The sequence below is a fragment of the Procambarus clarkii genome, chromosome 2 (assembly GCF_040958095.1).
Source record: "Procambarus clarkii isolate CNS0578487 chromosome 2, FALCON_Pclarkii_2.0, whole genome shotgun sequence".
Lineage (NCBI taxonomy): Eukaryota > Metazoa > Arthropoda > Malacostraca > Decapoda > Cambaridae > Procambarus > Procambarus clarkii.
In genome coordinates this window covers 23,911,674-23,938,510 of record NC_091151.1, presented here as the reverse complement: position 1 = coordinate 23,938,510, position 26,837 = coordinate 23,911,674, and the positions used below count along the sequence as shown (strand labels likewise).

Below are 26,837 nucleotides of genomic sequence, written 5' to 3'. Positions count from 1 at the left end.
AAGGAATAAAGGGGGAATAAACAACACGCAATTACACCTTCACCAATACATTATCACCTTCACCAATATATATCTCTAATTATAACTACACATTTACACTGTCGCTTTCACTCAGGACACAGTAGATCCGTAGTGTTCATCAAGCCCTGGTGAGTCCACTATCTTCACATATACATTGTCTACACTCAATGGCAATCACTGGCGAATACACCTTCGACATGGGCCAGTCTACGCATCGTATCATCACAATGCCCTAGTACCCCACATCTGCTCTCCAGAAATTCTCTGGCAAAGGGCTTCAGCCACAAGCTGACAGGGGTCTTAAATAATCATGTACAGGGTTAGCTAACACCCTGGCAGAAGTCTCTAGCAATACACTAGCAGCACTTCTCAACAGATGCACTACCGTCATCTCGTAACTCTTCTTGGCTAATTCCTGGGTACGTCTGTCCATACAACACTACATAAATCCAGCAACTAACACACTGCTACTACCGACGGCGGTCACTTTGTCCTCTCACAGGACCAAGTCAAGGTGAACTGTCCTCCTCATCGCAATCGCCTCCTTACGTCACCACTGTGAACATAAAACGTCATTAACTAGACAGTCAGTATATTGGGTGACCTTAGGATAACACCCTTCTACCGGGGAATTGAAATTGTAATTGCTTTCACAACCTAGATGGCATTGATATCGGTACGCAACCCACCAGAGGTCATCATCATCGACCTCACCATCTAACTGAGGTATGAAACAGGAGTCTTTCACCGGCGCCACACCACCACCAACAGATGACGTTGACTACATCGCACCTAATACCTGGTAGTTGGAGTGCAGGTCCATAAATGGCATTGAAAATACCACTCCCCACTCCAACAACGGTGTCGATACCGAAACAGCTATCAATCACCCTAAATTGGATACCAAGTCACATTGGCATAGTTGGTAATGAAAAGGCAGACTCACTAGCAAAAACTGCCACTGCTCTACCTGTTGTACAGGTAAAAATACCTCCAAGTTTCTCACAGATTAAGGAGAAAATCAAGAAGAAAATACTCCCAACTATCAAAAGTCGCCACAGAGCCAAATTAGCGGAAGGAAGATCCACTGCGATGTGTAATGAACAAGCCACTGGGTTCTCCTCTTTCATGTCTGGCAAAAAAATATCCAAAGACATTGCAGTAGCCATACACAGACTCTAACTTGGTTACAAGTGCTGCTGGGAGGTAATAAACCCAATAGTTAGAGAGTGTCTTATCTTTGCAACAGAAGCAGAGGCACCACTATTACATTACTTACTGGACTGTGAAGCATCTGAAGCCCTGCGCATCAAACTCAACATTCAACCAACAAGAGCAGCTGCATTAAATGCAAAATCCACATCGACTACAATGGTGAAAGAAATAGTTGAAGAATGTGACACAGTAGTGAACATTGTGCATCTACATCCGCCACCAAGATAATGTTAATAAAGCAAACCTTCATTGAAAACTTTGACCCAAATATCACAGTAACAAGGTTATCGTGAATGTAAATCTATATAAACAAAAATGGAAATGTTCATTGTTCAAATAATTTAGATTTTTTTAGTTAACCTCAAACACATATGACATTTGGAGAGATCCTCTTCCAATTAAACTAAGAGGCAAGAGCACTAGTCAGAGGTTATCTTGATCATGAGGTTATCTTGATCTTGAGGTTATCTTGAGATGATTTCGGGGCTTTTTAGTGTCCCCGCGGCCCGGTCCTCGACCAGGCTTCCACCCCCGGGAAACAGCCCGTGACACCTGACTAACACCCAGGTACCTATTTTACTGCTAGGTAAACGGGGCATAGGGTGAAAGAAACTCTGCCCATTGTTTATCGCCGGCGCCCGGGATCGAACCCGGGACCACAGGATCACAAGTCCAGTATGCTGTCCGCTCGGCCGACCGGCTCCCTCCGGGATAGAAGCCCTCAACAAGGAAATATTAGCATCACTAACCTTCCTGCTCGACAAAGTAGATGGAGTAGTTGAGCTGCTGGCGCTGAAGGAACGGGTGCATGTGATTTAGGAAGGCCCCAATCTGGTAAAAAAAAAATCAGTCAGGGTTGATGAATATGTATTATTAAGTTCTTATTGGTATCATATAGTTGTCATTGGGATTAAAACTTTCAAACCCATTAATTGAGGTGCACAGGTTGTTATATAAACATCAGTATATTATTACTAGGATTGTGCACATGTGGTTGCATACTCTCGTTATAAGTCTTGTTAGACATATAATTTTCATAAGTGTTATAAGTCTTCATTCATGTCAAATAGATGTTAGTGGGCTCCGCATGTGTTCGGACCATGTAATATAGTGTCATCGCGGCTGCAACAGACATTGTCTGTACACGTGTTGACAAGGTTACTATACGCCTTCACTGGTGTGATGCAGATAATACACATTGTCTGTACACGTGTTGACAAGGTTACTATACGCCTTCACTGGTGTGACGCAGATAATACACATTGTCTGTACACGTGTTGACAAGGTTACTATACGCCTTCACTGGTGTGACGCAGATAATACACATTGTCTGTACACGTGTTGACAAGGTTACTATACGCCTTCACTGGTGTGACACAGATAATACACATTGTCTGTACACGTGTTGACAAGGTTACTATACGCCTTCACTGGTGTGACGCAGATAATACACATTGTCTGTACACGTGTTGACAAGGTTACTATACGCCTTCACTGGTGTGACGCAGATAATACACATTGTCTGTACACGTGTTGACAAGGTTACTATACGCCTTCACTGGTGTGACGCAGATAATACACATTGTCTGTACACGTGTTGACAAGGTTACTATACGCCTTCACTGGTGTGACATACACAGATAATACACATTGTCTGTACACGTGTTGACAAGGTTACTATACGCCTTCACTGGTGTGACACAGATAATACACATTGTCTGTACACGTGTTGACAAGGTTCCTATACACGTGTTGACAAGGTTACTATACGCCTTCACTGGTGTGACACAGATAATACACATTGTCTGTACACGTGTTGACAAGGTTACTATACGCCTTCACTGGTGTGACGCAGATAATACACATTGTCTGTACACGTGTTGACAAGGTTACTATACGCCTTCACTGGTGTGACACAGATAATACACATTGTCTGTACACGTGTTGACAAGGTTACTATACGCCTTCACTGGTGTGACGCAGATAATACACAGTGGACTCGTCAACATGCAGGTACTTGGGTTCTATTGCTAATGGTCCAGATATAGTTTACTCTCCGCTGTTATATAAATAATTATATATCATTCCTGGTGTTATGTCGGCATTATTATTACCACTAATGTGTTATTCGGGGAGCATTATATCATCCCTGGTGTTACACAGGCAGCATTATATCATCCCTGGCGTTACACAGGCAGCATTATAATATTCCTGGTGTTATGCAGGCATTATTATGACTACACATGTGTTATATGGGGAGCCTAATGCTATCCCTGGTGTTATAATGGGAGCATTATACGATCCCTGGATGTCATGCAGGGAGCATTATACTATCCCTGGTGTTATACAGGGATCCTTGGTGTAATGAAGGCATTATTATGACCACACCTGTGTTATACGGGTAACATTGTACCATCCATCATGTTATACAGGGAGCATTATACTACTCCTGGTGTCATTCAGGGAGTATTATATCATCCCTGGTGTTATGCAGGCATTATTATAACCACATGTGTTATATGGGGAGCATTATTCCATCTCTGGTGTTATAATAGGAGCATTATACTATCTTTGGTGTAATGCTGTCATTATTATGACAGCATAATTCTTCTCTAGTTGTAACTACTGCGCCTTTTAACCCCTCTCTCTCTGGGGGTTCTCACCGCCGTCCTCGTCACGGCCGCCCTCGCTCGATTCCTTCCAGTTCTGCTACCTATCAAGCCTTGTTTGGTCCCGCTTCGTGGGCCAAATATTTTGATCTCCTCCCTCTTGATTCTGCGCCTCCTGACGATTTCTCCCTCCATCGACATCTTGTTGATTCCGTGGATGCCTCTGTTACCTTCAACCCCACTCGTCTTGGTACACGTGTCGTTGCTGCTGCTCCTCAGGATGCAGCGTCCCGCTTGGCTGCCTTATCCTGCCTTGGCGAGATCCCTGTTCGGGTCTCAAACAACGCTCGGTTGAATGCCAGTGTTGGCACTATTCTCCTCCCGCCCCATGTTGCGACCGGTGTTCGGAATCTGCAGGACTGCCACGACGATATTCAACATATCCTTGCTGCCCAGGGCCATTCTATTCTCCAGGTGGACACGTTTACTCGTCCCCCTCGTGGTAGTCGTCGTCAACCCCTCCGGGTTGTGAAGATTACCTTTGATGGTAGGACCCTTCCACCCTCTGTCATTCTTGCTGGTGCCAGGTGCTCTGTCCAGGAGTACATTCCTTCTCCTCGGCTCTGCAACAAGTGCTGGAGGTTTGGGCATGGTGCCCTCCGCTGCTCCGGGACTGTCTCTCTCTGTCCTTTGTGTGGTGGCGAAGGTCACTCTAAGTCGGAGTGCACTTCTTCCCAGGCTCGTTGCCTCAACTGCGGTGAGGCCCATCCTACCTTCTCCCGTGCGTGTGTCCATTACAAGCTTGAGGCAGCCGTCCTCAACTTGAAGCACCGGGAGCGTTTATCTTTTGCTGAGGCGAGACGCCAGGTTCGCTGGCTCCTGCCTTATGCTAACATCTCTTATGCTCGCGTGTTGCGCTCTTCTTCTCCTAGTCCTTCCCACCTTCCTCAGGCCCACAACCGTTTCCGGGCCTTGGGCCCTGATACGCCCACTGCCGCCTCCTCTGTTCCTTTGGGTTCTCTCCCGAAGGATCCTCCTCCTGGTCCTCTGTCTGGGGTTCCCCTTCCTTCTACCCGGTCTGTCGTGTCTCCTGTGTCTTCTTCCTCGTCCCCCGCCGATCCTCCTTCCCATCCTTTTCCTCCATCTATCGGCTCTCCCCACCGCCTGTCGGTGCGGGCGGGCCATCGCTCTCCTAACAGCCGTCGTGTGTGCTCTCGTTCGGCTTCTCCTGTTGAGACACTGGAATCCGTTGCCCAGTACGTAGTTGCTGGGACACCGGTCTCTTTAAGTCAGAAGCGTAAGCCTGGCTCCTCTCCTTCCTCTTCCCCGGCGGGTAAGAAGGCTTCGCTTTCTTCCTCAGCTCCTACTTCTGGCTCTGTTGCTCCTTCCCCTCCCGTTTCAGTGATTACGCCCCCTGTTCCTGCTATGGAGGTTTCTTTGGCCCCTGCCTCCCTTTCGGTTGCTGCTCTTGCTGGGGTGCGCTCCCCTCTTTCTACTCCCCCTCTTCCTGCTGCTGTCCTTGACTGCTCCTCTCCGTTGTCTCCTCCTCTTCCTCCTCCTCCTCCTCCGGACCCCGCCCGCCCTCCTCTGATCTGTTCTCCCGTTTCCTTCCCTCCGTCTTTGCTCAGTTTACCCATGCCCCCTAACCCTGACTTTGCTGACCCTGATATTCTTTAACGTGCTCTGTTGCTCTTTCGCCTTTGTTTCTACCTTGTTCTCTGTTTTTGTCCTTTCTCTTCTCGTCGTTGTCCTTTCTTCAATGGAACGTTCGAGGTTATTACGCCAATTTCCTCGAACTCCAACTTCTGATTTCGCGGTTTTCACCCCTTTGTGTCTGTCTCCAGGAGCCAATGCTTGGTGCTCGTCCTGGTCGTTTTCGTGGCTATTCCTTTCTCTCCCCCCCCCCAGCCATTGCTGGGGCTTCTAATTCTTCTGCTCTCTTGATTCGTGCTGATGTTCCCTTTGTTCCTTTGCTTTTACCTTCGCCTCTCCATTGTTCTGCTGCTCGTATCTTTGTGGGGAAATGGTACACAGTTTGTTCCATTTATCTCCCCCCGAGTGTTCTGCTCTCTCTTCCTGATTTAAAACACCACCTAGACTCCTTGCCGGAGCCTGTGCTCCTGCTCCTTCTCTTTGGGGTGACGTTCTGACGAATACCCGGGGTCGCCTCCTTGAGCCGTTTCTCCTCTCTTCTTCCCTGTCTCTTCTGAATTCTGGTGAGCCCACTCATTTGGACTCTCGGACTCGCACCCTTTCTTGTCTTGATCTTTCTCTCTGCTCTTCTTCTCTTTACTTAGATTTCACGTGGCAGGTTCTTGATGACCTCCATGGAAGTGATCATTTCCCCATCCTTGTTTCCTTTTTCTCTTTTCGCCCTTCCCTCTCTTTCCCTAGGTGGCAGTTTGCTAAGGCAGACTGGACCCTATTTACCCTCAGTGCTGCTCTCTCTGACCTCTCCCTTCTGCCTCTCTCTCGCGCTCTCCTCCTTTTTCAGGACACTGTCTTCAACGCTGCCCTCCGCTCTATTCCTCGCTCTTCCTCTCGGGGTCCACGGAAGTGCGTTCCCTGGTGGAATGCGGACTGTGCTCGGGCTGTCCGCTGTAAGCGTGCAGCCTGGAAGAGGCACCGTAGGCAGACGACCGATTCTTTTCTTTTCTTTCGGAAAGCGAGTGCGGTGGCCCGTAGGGCCATCCGTACGGCTAAACGTGATTGTTGGCCATCTTATGTCTCAACAATTACGTCCGAAACCCCTCTGGCCCAGATCTGGAAGCATATCCGCAAGATAGCGGGTAGGTTCGTTCCCGATGTTTCACCGATCCTTCACCTCCATGATACTCTTGTGGCGGACCCGTTGCAGGTAGCTTCCGAACTGGGTTCCCACTTTTCTTCTGTTAGCTCTGGTCTTCATCTTCCCCAATCTTTCCTTCTTCGTAAACCTGTCCTTGAGTCTCGTCCTTTAGATTTCTGCACTCATCTTCAGCTTCCCTATAATGATCCCTTCTCTCTCTCTGAACTTCGTTCTGCCCTGGCCCTCTGCGGTTCTACGGCGGCGGGCTCCGATGGTATTCATTATGAGATGCTTCTCCATCTCCCTCCGAGCACGTCTCAGTATTTACTGAGTCTGTATAATTGGATCTGGGAGTCGTCGTCAGTCCCTGAGGGCTGGCTCGATGCCGTTGTCCTCCCTGTTCGCAAACCGGGGTCTCTGGGTACTTCCCCTAAGGACTTTCGCCCTATTGCTCTCACAAGTTGTGTCTGCAAACTCTTTGAACGTATGGTTAACGTTCGTCTGATGTGGTTCCTGGAACACCATCACCTCCTCTCCCCTTCACAATTTGGTTTCCGCAAGTGCCGCAGCACGACTGATGTCCTGGTGAACGTGGAGGTCTATATTCGTACTGCTTTTGCTGCGAAGACCTCCGTTGTTGCCGTCCTTTTTGATCTGGAAAAGGCTTACGACACCACTTGGCGTTATCATATCCTATCTCAACTTCATTCTTTTGGCCTTCGTGGTCATCTCCCTCTCTTTCTCCGCAGCTTCCTCTCTCGTCGTTCCTTTCGGGTTCGCCTTGGTACCGCTCTCTCTCCCTCTTTTCAGCAATACAAAAGTGTGCCCCAGGGTAGTGTTCTGAGCACTACTCTTTTTCTGGTTGCCCTCAATGGTCGTCTTTCCTCTCTTTCTTCTGGTGTCTTCTCCGCTCTCTATGTCGATGATCTTACCCTTTGTTGTCAGGGTGATGATTCGCCTCTCCTTCAACGCCGGCTTCAACTTGCAATTGATGCCGTGTCGTCTTGGGCCACAGATCATGGCTTCAAGTTCTCTACTTCTAAGACTTGTGCCATGACTTTTACGCGGAAACGGGTTGTTCTTCGTCCCTCTTTGTCACTTTATGGTCATCCCCTTGAATACAAAGATTCCGCGAAGCTTTTGGGGTTATTCCTTGACACTCGTTTGTCTTGGTCTCCCCATATCTCTTACCTCCGTGTTGAGTGCTCTAAGGCCCTTACCCTCCTTCGGGTCTTGTCCCATACTTCTTGGGGGGCAGGTAGGCGCACTCTCCTTGCTTTACGTTCCTCTCTCGTCCTGTCTAAGCACGATTATGGTTGCCCTACTTACTCGTCTGCTTCTCCTTCTACTCTTCGCCGTCTTGATGCTTTGCACCATACTGGGTTGCGCCTCAGTTCTGGTGCCTTTCGTTCGACTCCCATCCTTAGCTTGTATGTTGACACTGGCTTCCTGTCTCTCCAGGACCGCCGTGATCGCTACTGTCTTCGCTATCTTGCGCGGTCCTTGCAACATCCTTCCTCTCGCCTCAGTCGTGCTTTAACTTTTACCCCTCCTGCGGTTCCTGTTCCTCTTCACCACCTCCCTCTTTCTGTCCGGTTATCTCGCCTGCAGGATTCTCTTTCCGTTCGTATTTCTGATGTTTCTCCTCGTGTTGTTCCTTCTTTGCCACCGTGGAGGGTCCCTCTTCCGCGGTTTTGTACATCCTTGACCCGTATCACTAAAGCTTTTACCCCTCCTACGGTTCTAAAACGCCTTTTCCGTGAGTACTTTTCTTCTCACTCCCGCTCCGTTTCTGTCTTCACCGATGGGTCTAAGTCAGCGGACGGTGTTGGCTACTCTGTTGTTTTTCCTGATCGCACTTATATGTGTCGCTTGCCTCCGGAGACTAGCATCTTTACAGCGGAACTTTATGCTATTCTCTATGCTCTTCGTCTCCTGCTTTCTCGTTGTCAGTCTTCCTTTGTAGTTGTTGTTGACTCTCGTAGTGCCCTCATGGCTCTCGGGTCCTTTAATCAGGTTCATCCAGTAGTTGTCGAGATCTAGCATTGGCTGTTTCTCGTTCACAGTAAATTTAAGTCGGTTGAGTTTTGTTGGGTTCCCAGCCATATTGGTGTGTCTTTAAATGAACGTGCGGATGCTGCCGCCAAGGAAGCTGTTCGCTCTTGTCCCATCTCTCGTAAAGGCATTCCGTATTCCGACTTTTACCCGGTTATCCATTCCTCAGTCCTTACCCGTTGGCAAGCTTCTTGGTTGTCTGTTACTGGTAACAAGCTACGTACTCTTAAATGTTGTGTTTCCTCGTGGCAGTCCTCCTTCCACCGTAACCGGCGGTGGGAAACGGCTCTGGCGAGGTTGTGTATTGCCCATACTCGCTTAACCCATGGTCACTTGATGGAGCACCGCCCTGCTCCTTATTGTCCTAGTTGCATTGTCCCTCTTACGGTCGTGCATGTCCTTCTTGAATGTCCTGACTTCCAGGACGAGCGTGTGTCTTGCTCTCCGACCGCCCCTCGCGGTCACTTGTCCCTCGATAGAATTCTTGGTGACTCGGATACTTTTGATATCGTTCGCCTTATGCGTTTTTGTTCTCGTATTGGCATCCTTGGTGATATTTAGCGCCCTCTGATTATTTTGCGTATTTGATGGTGCTACATAGCCTTCCCGGTTTGGTGCCTTCTTTTGATAATTACTTACTTACTTACTTCTCTGCTTTTATATCGGACATGTTTCCAAGTTTCCCATTTGTTTTTAATGGACCCATAGTGCAAAGGTGAGCATGACGTTTTCCAGTTTGTTGCAAAATCCTGGGAGATGGTATCTTTGAAGGCTCCGTTACGTGCAACATAGGGAATTGGATGATGGGTAATGTGAGGCGTGTTGTACATCGCTACCTTCAGTGAACTTGATAGCAGAGGAGGTGGCTGCCCACTCCACACTCACAGCTTAATTGTGGTGTTTTGTGGAACAAGATTCCATTGTGCATTAGTAATATTCCAAGTGGTTCCAAGTTCATTCTGATCCAGTGCAGTCCAATAATGATGGTGTGCTTTCAGCCTCTGATACTGCTATTGAATTCAATAGGTTCTTCTGTCTATTGGGTCATCCATGGCTAATGATATTCCATCCTCCCGTACTAATGTTCATGACTTCCTTACAGGTAACTATCCACAGTCTCTGTACCTAACGCCTGCTAATTCCACTGATGTTAATGAGATAATCCTTTCCCTTAAAACTAAGCCTAGTGCTTTTGCTGAGATACCAACTCTAATTTACAAAAAAAGCCTCCAGATTTTTAGCTCCTGCCATTGCATTGCTGTACAACAAATCAATTGAAATCGAAATCTTTCCAGGAATTCTAAAAAAGCGTGAGTAACCCCCCAATCCATAAATGAGGTGATCTCACCGATGTCAACAACTTCAGACTAATATCATTTCTGCCAAACTTGTCAAAAATTTTTGAAAAACTAATTTACAAGCAGCTCTACTCTTATCTAGCCAAACACAATATACTTAGCTCATGCCAATATGGCTTCAGACACAAAAAAACACTAACGATGCACTTATTAGTATGATTAACTTGATACATGCAACTCTTGATAAAAATGAGTTCCCTGTTGGGTTATTTGTTGACCTGCGTAAGGCTTTTGACACTGTCAACCACAAAAACCTTCTTCTTAAATTGCATCATTATGGAGTCAGAGGTCACGCCCTCCAATATCTTCAGTCTTACCTTACTGACAGGCTCCAGTATGTTTCTGTGAATAATTCCATTTCTTCCACCCTACCCATATCCATGGGTGTTCCTCAGGGCAGCATACTTGGCCCTCTCCTCTTTCTCATCTACATTAATAACCTTCCAAATGCCTCTCAACACCTCAAATCAATTCTATTTGCTGACGACACAAATTTCATTTTCTCCAGTCCTGACCCTCTTGCTCTTAATGTCACAATGAACACAGAACTAAATAAAGTCCATCTTTGGCTAACTGCCAACAAACTCGCCCTTAACATTGACAAAACTTTCTATATTTTGTTTGGCAATAAATCCTAAAAATCAAATTAATGTAAGAATAAACAATATCCAAGTTAATAACAAAGTAGATGGAAAATTTCTTGGTGTTCTCATCGATAACAAGCTGAATTTCCAGGGGCACATTCTAAATATATATAAAAAAATCTAAAACTGTTGGCATTCTTTCTTATATCAGATATTATGTACCTCGCCCTGCCCTGGTGACGCTCTATTACTCTCTCATCTATCCTTATCTCAATGTATTTTTGCTTGGGGTTCTACTACACAAAATTATTTACGTCCTCTAAATATTCAACACACAGCTGCTATTAGAACAATATCTAACTTTGGCCCCAAACACCACTCGGTACCCTTACTCAAATCTTTGAATATGTTAGATATTAAGTCACTGCGCATCCTCTCATGCGTACTCTGTATATTTAAAACTCTGAACTGCAATGTCAATCCTGACGTTAGAAGCTTCCTAGAAGATTGTAACATAACTCATAGGCATCACACCAGAAACAAATACCTATTTGATATTCCAAGAGTGCGACTTAACCAAACTAGAAATGCTCTACAAATTAAGGGACCCAGAATGTGGCATGGTCTCCGCAATCATGTTAAAGGCTGTATCTCTCTCAACCAGTTTAAGAGTAAAACCAAATGGTACTTAATTAACTCCATGTAACCTACCTTACCCCCTAAACATCAACCCATGTCTTGCTTTTGTTAAACAATGCTGTTTGTTATCCAACTTGTACAATTGCTGATTTCTGCTATGCCCCTCCTTTTTTATTTTTTATTTATTTTTTAACACAATTTATACCTAATCCCAATTACTATTAAGTTTTAGTCTTAGTGTTTTTTTCCTCCACACCTTGCCCAAAACGCTATGCGTATTCGTGGCTTTAGGTATTGTATGTACTAGCTCTGTCTATAAATCCAACATTATGTTTGTAAATCAACTATGTATGTATGTACTTTTCCTGAATAAAAAATTATTTATTATTATTATTTATTATTTATTAAGTATGAAATACGTTTTTCCAGCAGTAAGAAGTGCACTACAGACTATTCTTATATATATTTTTTCCCCAGACCTTAATTGGAAGTTTTTCTTTCAGCATTTCAAATTAAATGTTACCTCTTCCCCCTCCCGGGAACCCACGCACCCACACCTTAATCTCTACTCACGGTGTCACACCACAACCCAACCCCCCAAACCCCTGCCAATGAACAAGACCCCTCCACTGTCTCCCATCTGGCTCCCCCTCCAGGCACTCCAGCTACCCACACTGCCGCTGCCCCACTAGTTAACCCCCATCCTGACTCCCAGGAGGTTGTCACTCCCGTTTGTGGCAAAGCAATATTAGACCGCATGATACAACCTCATCCAACCGTCCTCCAAATATTGCAAAAGCAAACGGAACTTGAAAAAGCCCTCTGCCGGATTAAGACGACTCATGAACCAGTCCTCACCATCCTGCAACAGCAGAGTCCATCAAGTGGAGGTCCTGCACGCCAGAGCCTGGTGCAAGATGGTGCAACACATGCTGCTGAGGTACGTCAGCAGACACAACCAGGACACCACCACACCAGTGCACACAGTAACACCAGTACACACAGTGACACCAGTACACACAGTGACACCAGTGCACACAGTGACACCAGTACACACAGTAACAAGTGCACACAGCGACACCAGTGCACACAGTAACACCAGTACACGCAGTGACACCAGTACACACAGTGACACCAGTGCACACAGTGACACCAGTACACACAGTAACACCAGTACACACAGTAACACCAGTACACACAGTAACACTAGTGCACACAGTAACACCAGTGCACACAGTAACACCAGTACACACAGTAACACCAGTACACACAGTAACACCAGTGCACACAGTGACACCAGTACACACAGTAACACCAGTACACACAGTAACACCAGTACACACAGTAACACTAGTGCACACAGTAACACCAGTGCACACAGTAACACCAGTACACAGTAACACCAGTACACACAGTAACACTAGTGCACACAGTAACACCAGTGCACACAGTAACACCAGTACACAGTAACACCAGTACACACAGTAACACTAGTGCACACAGTAACACCAGTGCACACAGTAACACCAGTACACAGTAACACCAGTACACACAGTAACACTAGTGCACACAGTAACACCAGTGCACACAGTAACACCAGTTCACACAGTAACACCAGTGCATACAGTAACACCACTGCACACAGTAACACCAGTTCACACATTAACACCACTGCACACAGTATCACCAGTACACACAGTAACACCAGGGCACACAGTAACATCAGTGCACACAGTAACACCAGTGCACACAGTGACACCAGTACACACAGTAACACCAGTACACACAGTAACACCAGTACACACAGTAACACTAGTGCACACAGTAACACCAGTGCACACAGTAACACCAGTACACAGTAACACCAGTACACACAGTAACACTAGTGCACACAGTAACACCAGTGCACACAGTAACACCAGTACACAGTAACACCAGTACACACAGTAACACTAGTGCACACAGTATCACCAGTGTACACAGTAACACCAGTACACATAGTAACACCAGTACACAGTAACACCAGTGCATACAGTAACACCAGTACACACAGTAACACCAGTGCACACAGTAACACCAGTGCACATAGTAGCACCAGTGCACACAGTAACACCAGTACACAATAACACCAGTACACACAGTAACACCAGTGCACACAGTAACACCAGTGCACATAGTAACACCAGTGCACACAGTAACACCAGTGCACACAGTAACACCAGTGCATACAGTAACACCAGTGCACACAGTAACACCAGTGCACACAGTAACACCAGTACACAGTATCACCAGTGCACACAGTAACACCAGTACACACAGTAACACCAGTACACAGTAACACCAGTGCACACAGTAACACCTGTGCACACAGTAACACCAGTACACAGTAACACCAGTGCACACAGTAACACCAGTACACAGTATCACCAGTGTATACAGTAACACCAGTACACACAGTAACACCAGTGCACACAGTAACACCAGTACACAGTAACACCAGTACACACAGTAACACCAGTACACAGTAACACCAGTACACACAGTAACACCAGTACACAGTAACACCAGTGTACACAGTAACACCAGTACACACAGTAACACCACTACACACAGTAACAACAGTACACACAGTAACACCAGTACACAGTAACACCAGTGCACACAGCAACACCAGTACACACAGTAACACCAGTACACACAGTAACACCGGTGCACACAGTAACACCAGTGCACACAGCAACACCAGGTCACACAGTAACACCAGTGCACACAGTAACACCAGTGCACACAGTAACACCAGTGCACACAGAAACACCAGTGCACACAGTAACACCAGTTCACACAGTAACACCAGTGCACACAGTAACACCAGTACACACAGTAACAACAGTGCACACAGTAACACCAGTGCACACAGTAACACCAGTGCACACAGTAATACCAGTGCACACAGTAACACCAGTGCACACAGTAACACCAGTTCAAATAGTAACACCAGTGCTCACAGTAACACCAGTACACACACTAACACCAGTGCATTGTAACACCAGTACCCTCAGTAACACCAGTACACAGTAACACCAGTGTATACAGTAACACCAGTGTACACAGTAACACCAGTACACAGTAACACCAGTACATTCAGTAACACTAGTGCACACAATAACACCAGTACACACAGTAACAACAGTGCACACATAACACCAGTGCACACAGTAACACCAGGTCACACAGTAACACCAGTACACACAGTAACACCAGTACACACAGTAACACCAGTACACTCAGTAACACCAGTACACACAGTAATACCAGTGCACACAGTAACACCAGTGCACACAGTAACACTAGTGCACACAGTAACACCAGTACACTCAGTAACACTAGTGCACACAGTAACACCAGTACACACAGTAACACCAGTGCACACAGTAACACCAGTACACACAGTAACACCAGTACACACAGTAACACCAGTACACACAGTAACACCAGTGCACACAGTAACACCAGTAGACACAGTAACACCAGTACACAGTAACACCAGTACACAGTTACACCAGTACACACAGTAACACCAGTACAGTCCGTAACACCAATACACAGTAACATCAGTACACACAGTAACCCCAGTACACCCAGTAACACCAGTACACACAGTAACACCAGTACACACAGTAACACCAGTACACACAGTAACTCTAGTACACACAGTAACACCAGTACACAGTAACACCACTACACACAGTAACACCAGTACACAGTAACACCACTACACACAGTAACACCAGTACACACAGTAACACCAGTACACACAGTAACACCAGTACACACAGTAACACCAGTAGACACAGTAACACCAGTACAGTCAGTAACACCAGTACACAGTAACACCAGTACACAGTTACACCAGTACACACAGTAACACCAGTAGACACAGTAACACCAGTACAGTCAGTAACACCAATACACAGTAACATCAGTACACACAGTAACACCAGTACACACAGTAACACCAGTACACACAGTAACTCTAGTACACACAGTAACACCAGTACACAGTAACACCACTACACACAGTAACACCAGTACACAGTAACACCACTACACACAGTACACACAGTAACACCAGTACACACAGTAACACCAGTACACAGTAACACCACTACACACAGTAACACCAGTACAGTCAGTAACACCAGTACATAGTAACACCACTACACACAGTAACACCAGTACACACAGTAACACCAGTACACACAGTAACACCAGTACACACAGTAACACCAGTACAGTCAGTAACACCAATACACAGTAACACTAGTACACACAGTAACACCAGTACACACAGTAACACCAGTACAGTCAGTAACACCAATACACAGTAACACCAGTACACACACACCAGTGTCACACCAGTGTGAGTACATGATGGAATTCAAACTTATGACCATGGGACAAGATTTCTGGGAAAGGAGAGTTGACTACAAGAAAGGGGACTATAAGTTTATAAGGGACTATCTGGGTGAAGTGCAGTGGGAGGAAGAATTTAGAGGAAAAACAGTCCAAGATATGATGGACCTAGTCATACAGAACTGCCAGGAGGCCGAAGAGAGATTTATACCAACAGTAAAGGGAAGAAATAAGAAGGAATATAATAACCCATGGTTTAATAGGCAGTGTCAGGAAGCAAAAATGGCCAGCAGGCGGGAGTGGAGGAAGTACAGAAGACAAAGGACAGAGGACAACAGGATCAGATACAACAGAGCTAGGAACGATTATATTAACATAAGACGAACAAAGGAACGGGACTATGAGAACGATATTGCAATCAAAGCGAAAAAACAACCTAAGTTACTAAACAGTCATATAAGAAGAAAAATGTCGGTGAACGACCAAGTGACAAGACGAAGACAGAGGGGGCATACACTGAAAGTGACAAGGAAATCTGCGAGGCACTGAATGCCAGTTTCCATGGAGTGTTCACTACCGAGCCTGAGCAGCTCCCATTGTAGGAAGGGGTTACCCTAGATGAAAGACTATCAGATATAGAGGTGACAGCAGAGGAGGTAATGAAACAGTTGACAACTCTAGATACAACTAATGCAGTTGGACCAAACCGTGGATACTAAAAGAAGCAGCGCAGGCCCTCAGCGTGCCTCTGGCAATGATATTTAATGAGTCACTTATGTCGGGAGAATTGCCCAGTTGCTGGAAGAAGGCAAATGTCGTGCCGATCTTCAAGAAAGGTGATAGGGAGGAGGCACTTAACTATAGACCTGTATCACTGACAAGCATCCCCTGTAAAATATTGGAAAGAATAATTAGGCTACGACTGGTTGCACACCTGGAGAACATTAGGTTTGTGAACAAACATCAGCATGGGTTCTGGACAGGGAAATCGTGCCTAACAAACCTTCTGGAATTCAATGATAAAATAACGAGGATAAGACAGGACAGAGATGGTTGGGCAGACTGCATATTTCTGGACTGCCAAAAAGCCTTTGATACAGTACCGCACATGAGACTGCTGTTCAAGCTCGAGAGGCAGGCGGGGGTGGGGGGAAAGGTCCTAGCATGGATAAGGAACTACCTAACAGGAAGGAGCCAAAGAGTTATGGTAAGGGTCGAGAAGTCGGACTGGCGAACAGTAACAAGTGGAGTACCACAAGGATTGGTGCTGGGACCAATTCTATTTCTTGTATATGTTAACGACATGTTTACAGGCGTAGAGTCCTACATGTCGATGTTTGCGGATGACGCAAAGTTGATGAGAAGAGTTGTGACAGATGAGGATTGCAGGATCCTCCAAGAGGACCTGAACAGGTTGCAGAGATGGTCAGAGAAATGGCTACTGGAATTCAACACGAGCAAATGTAAAGTTATGGAAATGGGACTAGGAGATAGGAGACCAAAGGGACAGTACACAATGAAGGGGAACAGCCTACCTGTGACGACGTGCGAAAGAGACCTGGGGGTGGACGTAACACCTAATTTATCTCCTGAGGCACATATAAATAGGATAACGACAGCAGCGTACTCTACACTGGCAAAAGTTAGAACATCATTCAGAAACCTAAGTAAGGAGGCATTTAGGGAGCTTTACACTGCCTACGTGAGGCCAGTCTTAGAGTATGCCGCCTCATCATGGAGTCCCCATCTGAAGAAGCATATAATGAAACTGGAAAAGGTTCAGAGGTTTGCAACGAGACTCGTCCCAGATCTACGAGGGATGGGGTATGAGGAGCGCCTGAGGGAACTGTGCCTTACGACACTAGAAAGAAGAAGGGAGAGGGGGGACATGATAGGAACGTATAAGATACTCAGAGGGATTGACAGAGTGGACATAGATGAAATGTTCACACGGAATAGTAACAGAACGAGGGGACACGGATGGAAGCTTGAAACTCAGATGAGTCACAGAGATGTTAGGAAGTTTTCTTTTAGCGTGAGAGTAGTGGGAAAATGGAATGCACTTCAGGAACAGGTTGTGGAAGCAAATACTATTCATAATTTTAAAACCAGGTATGATAGGGAAATGGGACAGGAGTCATTGCTGTAAACAACCGATGCTCGAAAGGTGGGATCCAAGAGTCAATGCTCGATCCTGCAGACACAACTAGGTGATTACAACTAGGTGAGTACACAGTAACACCAGTGTACACAGTAACACCAGTGTACACAGTAACACCAGTACACACAGTAACACCAGTACACACAGTAACACCAGGACACACAGTATCACCAGTACACACAGTAACTCCAAACACCATGGAATACACGATAACACACACACGAACATAATAATTACACACATATAGCGCATCTGATGACAAACAACCTCAAAATGGATAATAACATCGCAGAATATCTCACTATACAACAACGGAACTGCAATGGAGTTCGCAATAGTATTAATGCTTTCATACACTACGTCTGTGAACACCAAATTGACGTCATAGTGCTACAGGAGACGCTGGTGGGTGATGACTTCAACCCAAGATTCAGCGGATATCGCAAGTTCTCCCTTCCCTCAAGGTCAACAACCAGAACATTGAAACGTGTAGGCAGCACAAATACCTTGGAGTTGGTATTAGCAGTGATATTGTAAATGATCTACACCGTAGGTTAAAAGAAAGACTAAAACCATTGAAAACACTTACTGGTAAGAATATTGGTATCAATATTAAATATGCTAGACTATTCTATATGATGTTCGTTAGATCTCTCGTTGATTGTAATGCTCTGCACTTAATTAATTTCCCCTCCTCTGTGTTGGACAAACTTGAAGTAGTACAGAATGAGGCCATGAGGATAATTCTTGGTGCTCCAAGATGCACAAGAATCATCAACATGCCTGAAGATCTGAAGCTTCCAACCATACTAGAGGGAATAATGCAAGTCAACACCACCTTTTGCCTTAAAGTCATGAGAGATCCTACATCTCCTGCATTGCTCAGAGACAAATTATTTAGTGCTGTTAACACCCTTTTGACTTGTGCCGACATACCAACTCACTCCTTTTATGATAATTGACTGAGCAACAATGCTGACAATCTCATTAAACTTAACATTTCTTTTAAGTGCAATCTACCTGTCTGTGATATTCCTCTTTATCTGTACCCCACCATTCAAGTATCATACACACCTGTCACCAAGAAAGATAATGAAACCTTGCTCTTCTCAAAGCTGTCACACTTGAAACAATTGCCTCCTCCATCGAGAGTTTAAGATCTCACGAGCACTGTGTCTACGCCGATGGCTCAGTCCAACCCTTTACTGGACGGATTGCAGCAGCATGTAGGTTTTATAGAAATAATATTTGCACAAAGACTGTCAGTGTCAGGTTAAACAACTGGCTGACCTCCACACAAGCAGAACTAGCAGCATTACACCTAGCTACCAGTACATTAAAAAACATTGGAGGAGGAATAATATTTTGTGATTCAAAGTTTGCTTTTCAAGCAATCGAAAACTTCTCTTGGAAGATCGACAGCAAGAACCTCTTACTCCCAATTATAAATGACCTAATTGATGCACAGAGTAAAGGGTCTCGAATCTCCTTTGTATGGATACCTTCACACATGGTAATTATTAGTCTTGTAAAGCCACTACCACGCGCAGCGTTTCGGGCAGGTCCTTAATCTAAGAAAATTTTAAGGAGGTAAATACTTGCAAAATTTATAGACAAAAAAATAATAACAGTTACATGAAATGAAAAAAAGAAGATGAGAGAAAGTTGTAGGTACAGTATATTAAAGCACATAGGTAGCTAAGATTGATTGCAATGACAGCTTGAATGGTAGTTGACAAAAATTGGTAGGCACAATACAGCAGAAACAATGAGTCATAATGAGACAGACATTGCAGCCAAATTAGCGTGTAACAAGTTTGAAGTTGAATTAGATCTAGGTATCCCCATCTCTGCTGTCAAAACTGTATTGGTTCAAACACTCAGATCTGATAGGAAAGAACTTACTGACTCCCAACGACCTGAAAGTACTAGTATTAGAAGCTATGATTTGTTCAGATCTGAAACCTATATCTATGGGTAGCACAAAACGTCCACTAGACTGTGCGACACAGTGGTTGCAAGGATCAGGTTGGGTTACCGTTACCTATGGCAGGTGGCTGCAGGTGACAGGTCTCCCAATCCTGAGCACTCCAGTTTCACACTCTGTGAACAGGAACTACGGCACGATCTCCCGCACTACATCACTGAATGCCCAGTTATTAGACCTTTCAGACCAATTGGCATGGGGTACTTGGAGCTCTGCAATTACTTTATTCACTCTCGTATTCTTGAAGATATCCTCACAGTGTACCCAAAATTTGCCAGTGCCGGCTACTAAACATATAGCCCTGTATGACTAACCATCCTGCGAGATGGGGGCTTTTATTACCACTGCCACCTTATTCAATCTTGTGTTGATGATATCCTCAAAATGCATCCGGAGTCTGCCAGTGCAGACTGCTTATCACATGCCTCTGTATGACTAACCATCCTGTGTGATGGGGATTTTTTAGCATCACCTAGTTAGCTCTTTTTTGACACACTGTACTCCACTTCATATAGTCTAGGGTAGCTGCACTAATGCAGATGTACCTCATAATTAAAAAAAAAAAATCCCGCTGGGGAAAGAAAACGGGGTCTCATCACTTTTGTAAACATCAACATACCTGCACAGATTATTGATGACCTCCACATGGGGGATGAGTATGAATCATTGGGGGTAACCCTTCACTTAAACAATAATGCCCTACATATAATCAGCCTATATGTGCCACAGACTAAACTTGATCTTGACACACTACCTGAATTTGTTAATCAGGAACCTACCCTGCTGTTCGGTGACCTTAATGCCAGGCACCCACACTTTGAAGCCAACTGTCATCAACCCAATATCAATGGACGGAAACTGTCACTCTATGTCAGGGGGAGTGAAAACCTTAGAGTCCTGGGTGATGAACAGCCAACTCAACTCAGAGGAGGAAGATTAGACTATGCTCTCCTGCTGAATGCACAGGACACGCATGCCAGTACACACATTGTACGCAGTTTATGTAGTGACCATTGGGCACTGATTACCACCGTCGACATGAGCAAGAAGAAGAAAGAGTCAAGTAGAAGAAAAAGGTTATTACTCGGACCAGATACGAGACCACACTTCATAAATAAGATGAGTGACTGGTTCACGGAATACCAAATCCCTGAAGACATTGATACATTTGTTGATGACCTTAATCACCAAATTGAGAGCTGTCTCAGAGTTCTGCGCCGTACGACTGGGCGAAGTAACCATCAGAGGAAGACAAATAAAATGGTATGAGAACGATTACATAAAGATGCTTAGCGCAAATGAGTAGAGAGTACCGGAGACATCCCATTGAAAGTACCAAAGAGCTGTTTAAAACTGTGTGTCAAGTAGCCAGGGAAGAGAAGATTAAAGAGCGGGAGAGACAATGGCTTGAGTTCACTAGGTCTATTGGAAGGGAAACATCTGCAAGACAAGTGTGGGCAAAAATTCAGATAGCTAAGGGGGGCCAGAGCCAGGCCAGCGGCTCACAAAAACCCCCAGGGTAATTCATTGATTGATGAAGATTAAGCCACCAAAAAGGTGGCACGGGCATAAATAGCCCGTAAGAGGTGGCCATTTTAAGCCATTACCAGTATCAGGAGCTGATACTGGAGATCTGTGGAGGTGCGAATGCACCCTGCATGACGGGAGATGTCTCCCTTATGAATGTGTTAAGATGAAGATGAAGCCACCCAAAAGGTGGCACGGGCATAAATAGCCCGTAAGTGGTGGCCCTTTTGAGCCATCACCAGTATCAATAGATGATACTGGAGATCTGTGGTGGTGCGACTGCATCCTGCGTGACGGGAGATGTCTTCCGGACCAAATGGTGCCCCAGGGTAAGGCTGAAGAACTAATTCACAAGTGGAGTGATGCATCCTCCTCCTCCTACTCTTTCCCTGCAGGAGAAAGCAGGAAACAGCTCCTCCGACATAATGACAGAAGAATAAGGATAACAAGGGCACTGTCTAATGATGACGAATATGGAGAAACGATCACAGCCCAGGAAGTAAGGGGCGCTATGAAAAGGGGTTAATGTACAGCACCTGGTGAAGATGGCGTCACCTACGACATACTCAATGCACTGTGTGAAGTGTCTGGGAATCCACTACTCCACCTGTTTAACAAGTCATTCCTAAGTGGAGTGTTGCCCACACAATGGAAACACGCAATAATTGTTCCCATACCGAAGCCCATTGAACTTGGTAATTACAGACCTATCAGTCTTATGTCATGCACTTGCAAGATGCCTGAAAAGATAATCCTAAGCCGACTGTTGAACAAAATAGGCAGGTTAGGGGAGGGGGCCAATGGATTTGTTAAAGGACGGAGCACAGCAAACTGTATAGTTAATTACTTGGCTAATGACAAGGCTAGGTACTCTGTATTTGTTGACATCAAAGGAGCCTTAGACATATCCACAAGGGCCGTGACGAGGACTCGAACCTGCATCCGAGAGCATTCCAGACGCTGCCTTAATCGACTGAGCTACGACATGGACAAAAGGAGTTGAAACCGAAGTTCTACTGAACTTACTGGATCCTGCAGCCTCTCCGAGGCACAAACCAGGGTTTTACACAACTCCCCCATGCACTCGAGCTATGTCAATAGGCCGTTCTCCCTCTTCGCCCTTACATCATCACACACAGAAATCACAATTGCGTGATGCATCAAATGAACAAATCCACAAGGGCCATGCCGAGGATTCGAACCTGCGTCAGAGGCTCAAACCCTGGTTTGTGCCTCGGAGAGGCTGCAGGATCCAGTAAGTTCAGTAGAAATTCGGTTTCAACTCCTTTTGACCATGTCGTAGCTCAGTCGATTAAGGCAGCGTCTGGGATGCTCTCGGACGCAGGTTCGAATCCTCATCACGGCCCTTGTGGATTTGTTCATTTGATGCATCACACAATTGTGATTTCTGTGTGTAATGAAGCCTTCGACAAAGCGCAGGTAATTGTGATACTGGATGAGCTTGCATGCGTGGGTGTCAAGGGGAGACTCTTAAAATGGGTTGAAGACTACGTCACAGGGAGGAAGGTCAAGGTATGCTTCAATGGAGCAATCTCAAAAACAATGAATATGGAACTAGGGAACCCCCCCCCCCCAAGGCGGAGTCTTAAGCCCTACACTATTCAATGTACTTATGAACGCCATTGCAAATATTGATTTTCCGGAAGGAACACAACAAGTGGGATATGCAGATGATGTCCTAATACAAGCTCCCACCTTGGAAAAAATTAAACAGTCCATTGAACTCCTTGGAAGGATATGTGTTGAGTTCGGTTTCACTCTCTCCACAAACAAGACGAAGGCATACTCCCATCACAAGCAGGGGGCAAATGAAGAACTACAAATTAATGGTGTAACACTTGATTGGGTTGACCACCACAGGTACCTTGGCATCATTGTCGGCTCTCACAAGGGAAAGAAAGAAGAGCTCAACCCACTCATAGGAACATGCAAAAGTCGACTCAGGGCACTGAAAACCTATGGCCTGGAATGGATAAGGAACCTCTATTGCCGTCCTTAAAATGGTGTACACAGCTCATGTGCGCTCCGTCATAGACTATGCTGCACCTGTTTTGTGTACCTACTCCCAAAACGAAGGGAAAAGGCTCGAAAGCATAGAGAATGAAGCAATGACAATCATTCTTGGAGTTCCAAGAACTGCCAAATCGTCTAATCTACGAGAGGAGTTGTCCTTCCCCAGTGTTAAAAGCAAGATTAAGGAACTGAATGCTAAACTTGCAATTAGGATAACCAGAGATCCCTATTACAATGATATTGGCAAGAAAACTCTGGGTTCTGTGCTGTTAATAGGAGGAAACAGGAGAAGCAAAGAAGGGCATCACAGATCAGCCTGCTACCTCGAAGAGCTTCACCTGCTTGAGCAAACCCGTGAGCTCTTGCCTGTAGAGAGGTTATCTTCCTGGGAGGATGACTCATGCAGGATTATCATCAATGAAATGGCAACAAAAACTCCAACATGATACCACAAGAAATGAGGCACAAGTATCTCTGGGACATTTATAAAGAAGCCAGAGATGAACTAGAACAAATTTACACTGATGGGTCATCTAATTCTGTCATTGGCAGGGCTGGTGCAGCATTCACTGTAATTAGGAATAATGCCTTTCAATGCAAAAATGGAGGGAAGGCACGCATTGAGAACTATGCCTCTTCATCGTAACCGGAGCTAATTGTCATTGTTATGGCGTTAAGATTCCTTGAATGAAACACTAATGGCGCAGTGATCTGCACTGACTCAAAAGCAGCACTACAAAGCCTAAGTAAAAATCGGGCAGAAAATCTTGCGATAGTCACTGAAATTAAGAGAGATATGAGGGTACTAATCAATCAGGGAAGAGTCGTCAAGTTTCTGTGGATCCCCTCCCATGTTTAAATATGTGGGAATGAACGAGCAGATGTGCTGGATGCTGAAGGCGCTGAAGGAGACCATATTGAATACTTCATACCCAAGACTCTGCTACAAATTAGAGGTATTGTCAGGCAATATCACTGTGACAGGGTAACTGAAGAAAGGAGGATAGAAGCACAAACCAATAAATCTGTATACTGGTACAACATGGTTGCAGCTGGCAACCCTAATCATTATGAACGAAGAGGAGGTGACCGTGGGAGAGTATCAGTAATAGTGAGAATCCGCCTTGGATACAAATATCCATGGCGATTCGGAATGGAAAAAAACAGTTGAGCAGCAGAGTTTCAGAATCTGCGATGAGAGTGACGGACACTGCCTTTACCATTACCTGAAAGAATGTGAACACCTGAGAGACATTAGAAATATGTGTAGAATAATAAACCCCACATTGTTTGAGTTAGGAAAACACTATTTGTCAAATTTTGATACTGTTCTTAAAAGATTCCCCCATTTTACACCCGCAAGATAACGTAAGATTTTAAAGGCTGACAGATGTTAATCTTCTTGTTTGAGGAACTGTTCACTTGAGACAGTTAAGCAAGTCCCAGCTGTGTCTGGGTACAAGTGACAGGATGAACAACTAAGTGGGTTTTCTTCCTATTGGGGAGTGTTGTACATGCTGCTAAGGCGGTATGTCCACTCACAGGATGAGTGGCGCTGCCCAATAAACTCACCCCTTGGGGGAAAATTAAAAAAAAAATTGTTACTGTACCATGTCATCAATTTAAGTGTTCCTTAAATTACCTGTTTTTATAGTACTTTACCAGTTAATTACAGCATTTTCTATAAAATTGCAGTGTAATTTTTTTATTCTTTCAACAATCCATTTTATTTAAAATTTTACAGGAAGTTAATTTTGTTTTAAATTCTTGATGCCTTATTGCCCAAATGTCCTGCATTACATGTTGATTCTTTTGAGTGCATTTTTCTGCATTATATTAATTATTAAGCTTTTATTATGCCACATCTTGAGTGTTGAATTCTATATTTGTTTAATTATTTTTCTTGAAATTTGCAATTACACCTTCTAGGTTTATAATCAAATTTGTTATGCTTTGCCTGGTTTAATTAATTACATTACTCTAGATTCAAGTCATGTTCATACCAGATTGCATATTTAATTTACAATTTTGCTGATTCCCATTTATTTTGTCGTGCCTAACTATAATTTAAATGTTTATTCTTTGCATTTACTTACTTGAGCCTAGTTTGATTTTCTGAATGTTGTTATTCTGTAAATTCTAATCTTATACCTAGAGTTTCAAGCACACACTAAGTTAGTGACAATGCCTGCAACTGTTGCAACTCCTTCTGACTCAAATGGAGCAGTTGCTCGTACTAATGTCCAGCGCTCCTTACAGGAGATGGCTATTCTACTTTTTGCTGGAGTATCTCACGTATTGGAATCATGGTTTAGCAAAGTGGAAGCAAAGGCCAAAGTGCATTTCTCAGAACCTTCTGATGATGACTACTTAGCAATTGCTAGGTCAAGTTTTGACTCCACCAAAGGTGATGCTCATTTTGTAGATAATGAGAAAGCCATTGTTAGCCTCCAGTCATGGCCAGAATTTAATGATTTCTTTCGCGTTTTCAAGGCTCATGACAAGCCTATTTAGTATATTGATAGGTAGTACTCTTTTGGTATTCAGACTCACTTCCAGAACCTTGAGAAAGTACTTGCAAAGCTCGTAGAAGCAAATTTAAAAATAAAATTCTCAAAGTGCTCATTTTTAAAGGAGAAGATTAATTTCCTAGGTCATACAGTCACCTCTTCAGGCATTACCTTAAATGAATAAAAAATTATTGCTGCACGTGATTTTCCAATGCCTCGTACTGCAGAAGCCGTGAGGCAGTTTACAGGTTTTCTAGGATTTTATCGTTCGTTTATTGCTGGATTCTCTACAATAGCCACTCCACTTTTCAAGTTGGAAAGAAACGATGAACCCTTTGTTTGGGAAGAAGCCCAAGAACAGTCTTTCAGGAAGCTCAAAGAAGAATTCATCTCTTCACCTGTTCATAGGTACCCAGATTTTTCTAAACCTTTTATGTTGGTCAGAGATGCTAATGAAATAGGCTTAGGTGCAGCATTACTTCAAACTGAAGGTCACAGAGATCATGCAATAGCTCAACTAGCTGTACATTGTCTAAGGAAAAGAAAAATTATGGTGCAACAGAGCGTGAAGCTCTAGCAGTTGTATGGGCTTTTAAACATTTCAGGAATACAATTTACCCAGTTCATGCTGGCGATGAGTCACAATAACGTGGCTGAAGTATGTTGACCAGACCACACACTAGAAGGTGAAGGGACGTCGACGTTTTGGTCCTTCCTGGACCATTCTCAAGTCGATTGTGAGAATCGACTTGAGAATGGTCGAGGACGGACCAAAACGTCGTCGTCCCTTCACCCTCTAGTGTGTGGTATGGTCAACATACCCAGTTCATGTTCTTACAGATCATCAACCAGATATTTGCCAGATATTTACTCACAATTCAAGAATTTAATCCTTCATTTGGGTATATCCCAGGAAAACAAAATGTTGTAGCTGAT

General features: G+C 44.7%; 1 pseudogene; it reads right to left on the bottom strand.

Moving 5' to 3' along the window:
* Positions 1–26,837, bottom strand: part of LOC138365917 (beta-1,4-galactosyltransferase 4-like) — a 95,728-nt pseudogene that overhangs the window by 50,340 nt on the left and 18,551 nt on the right.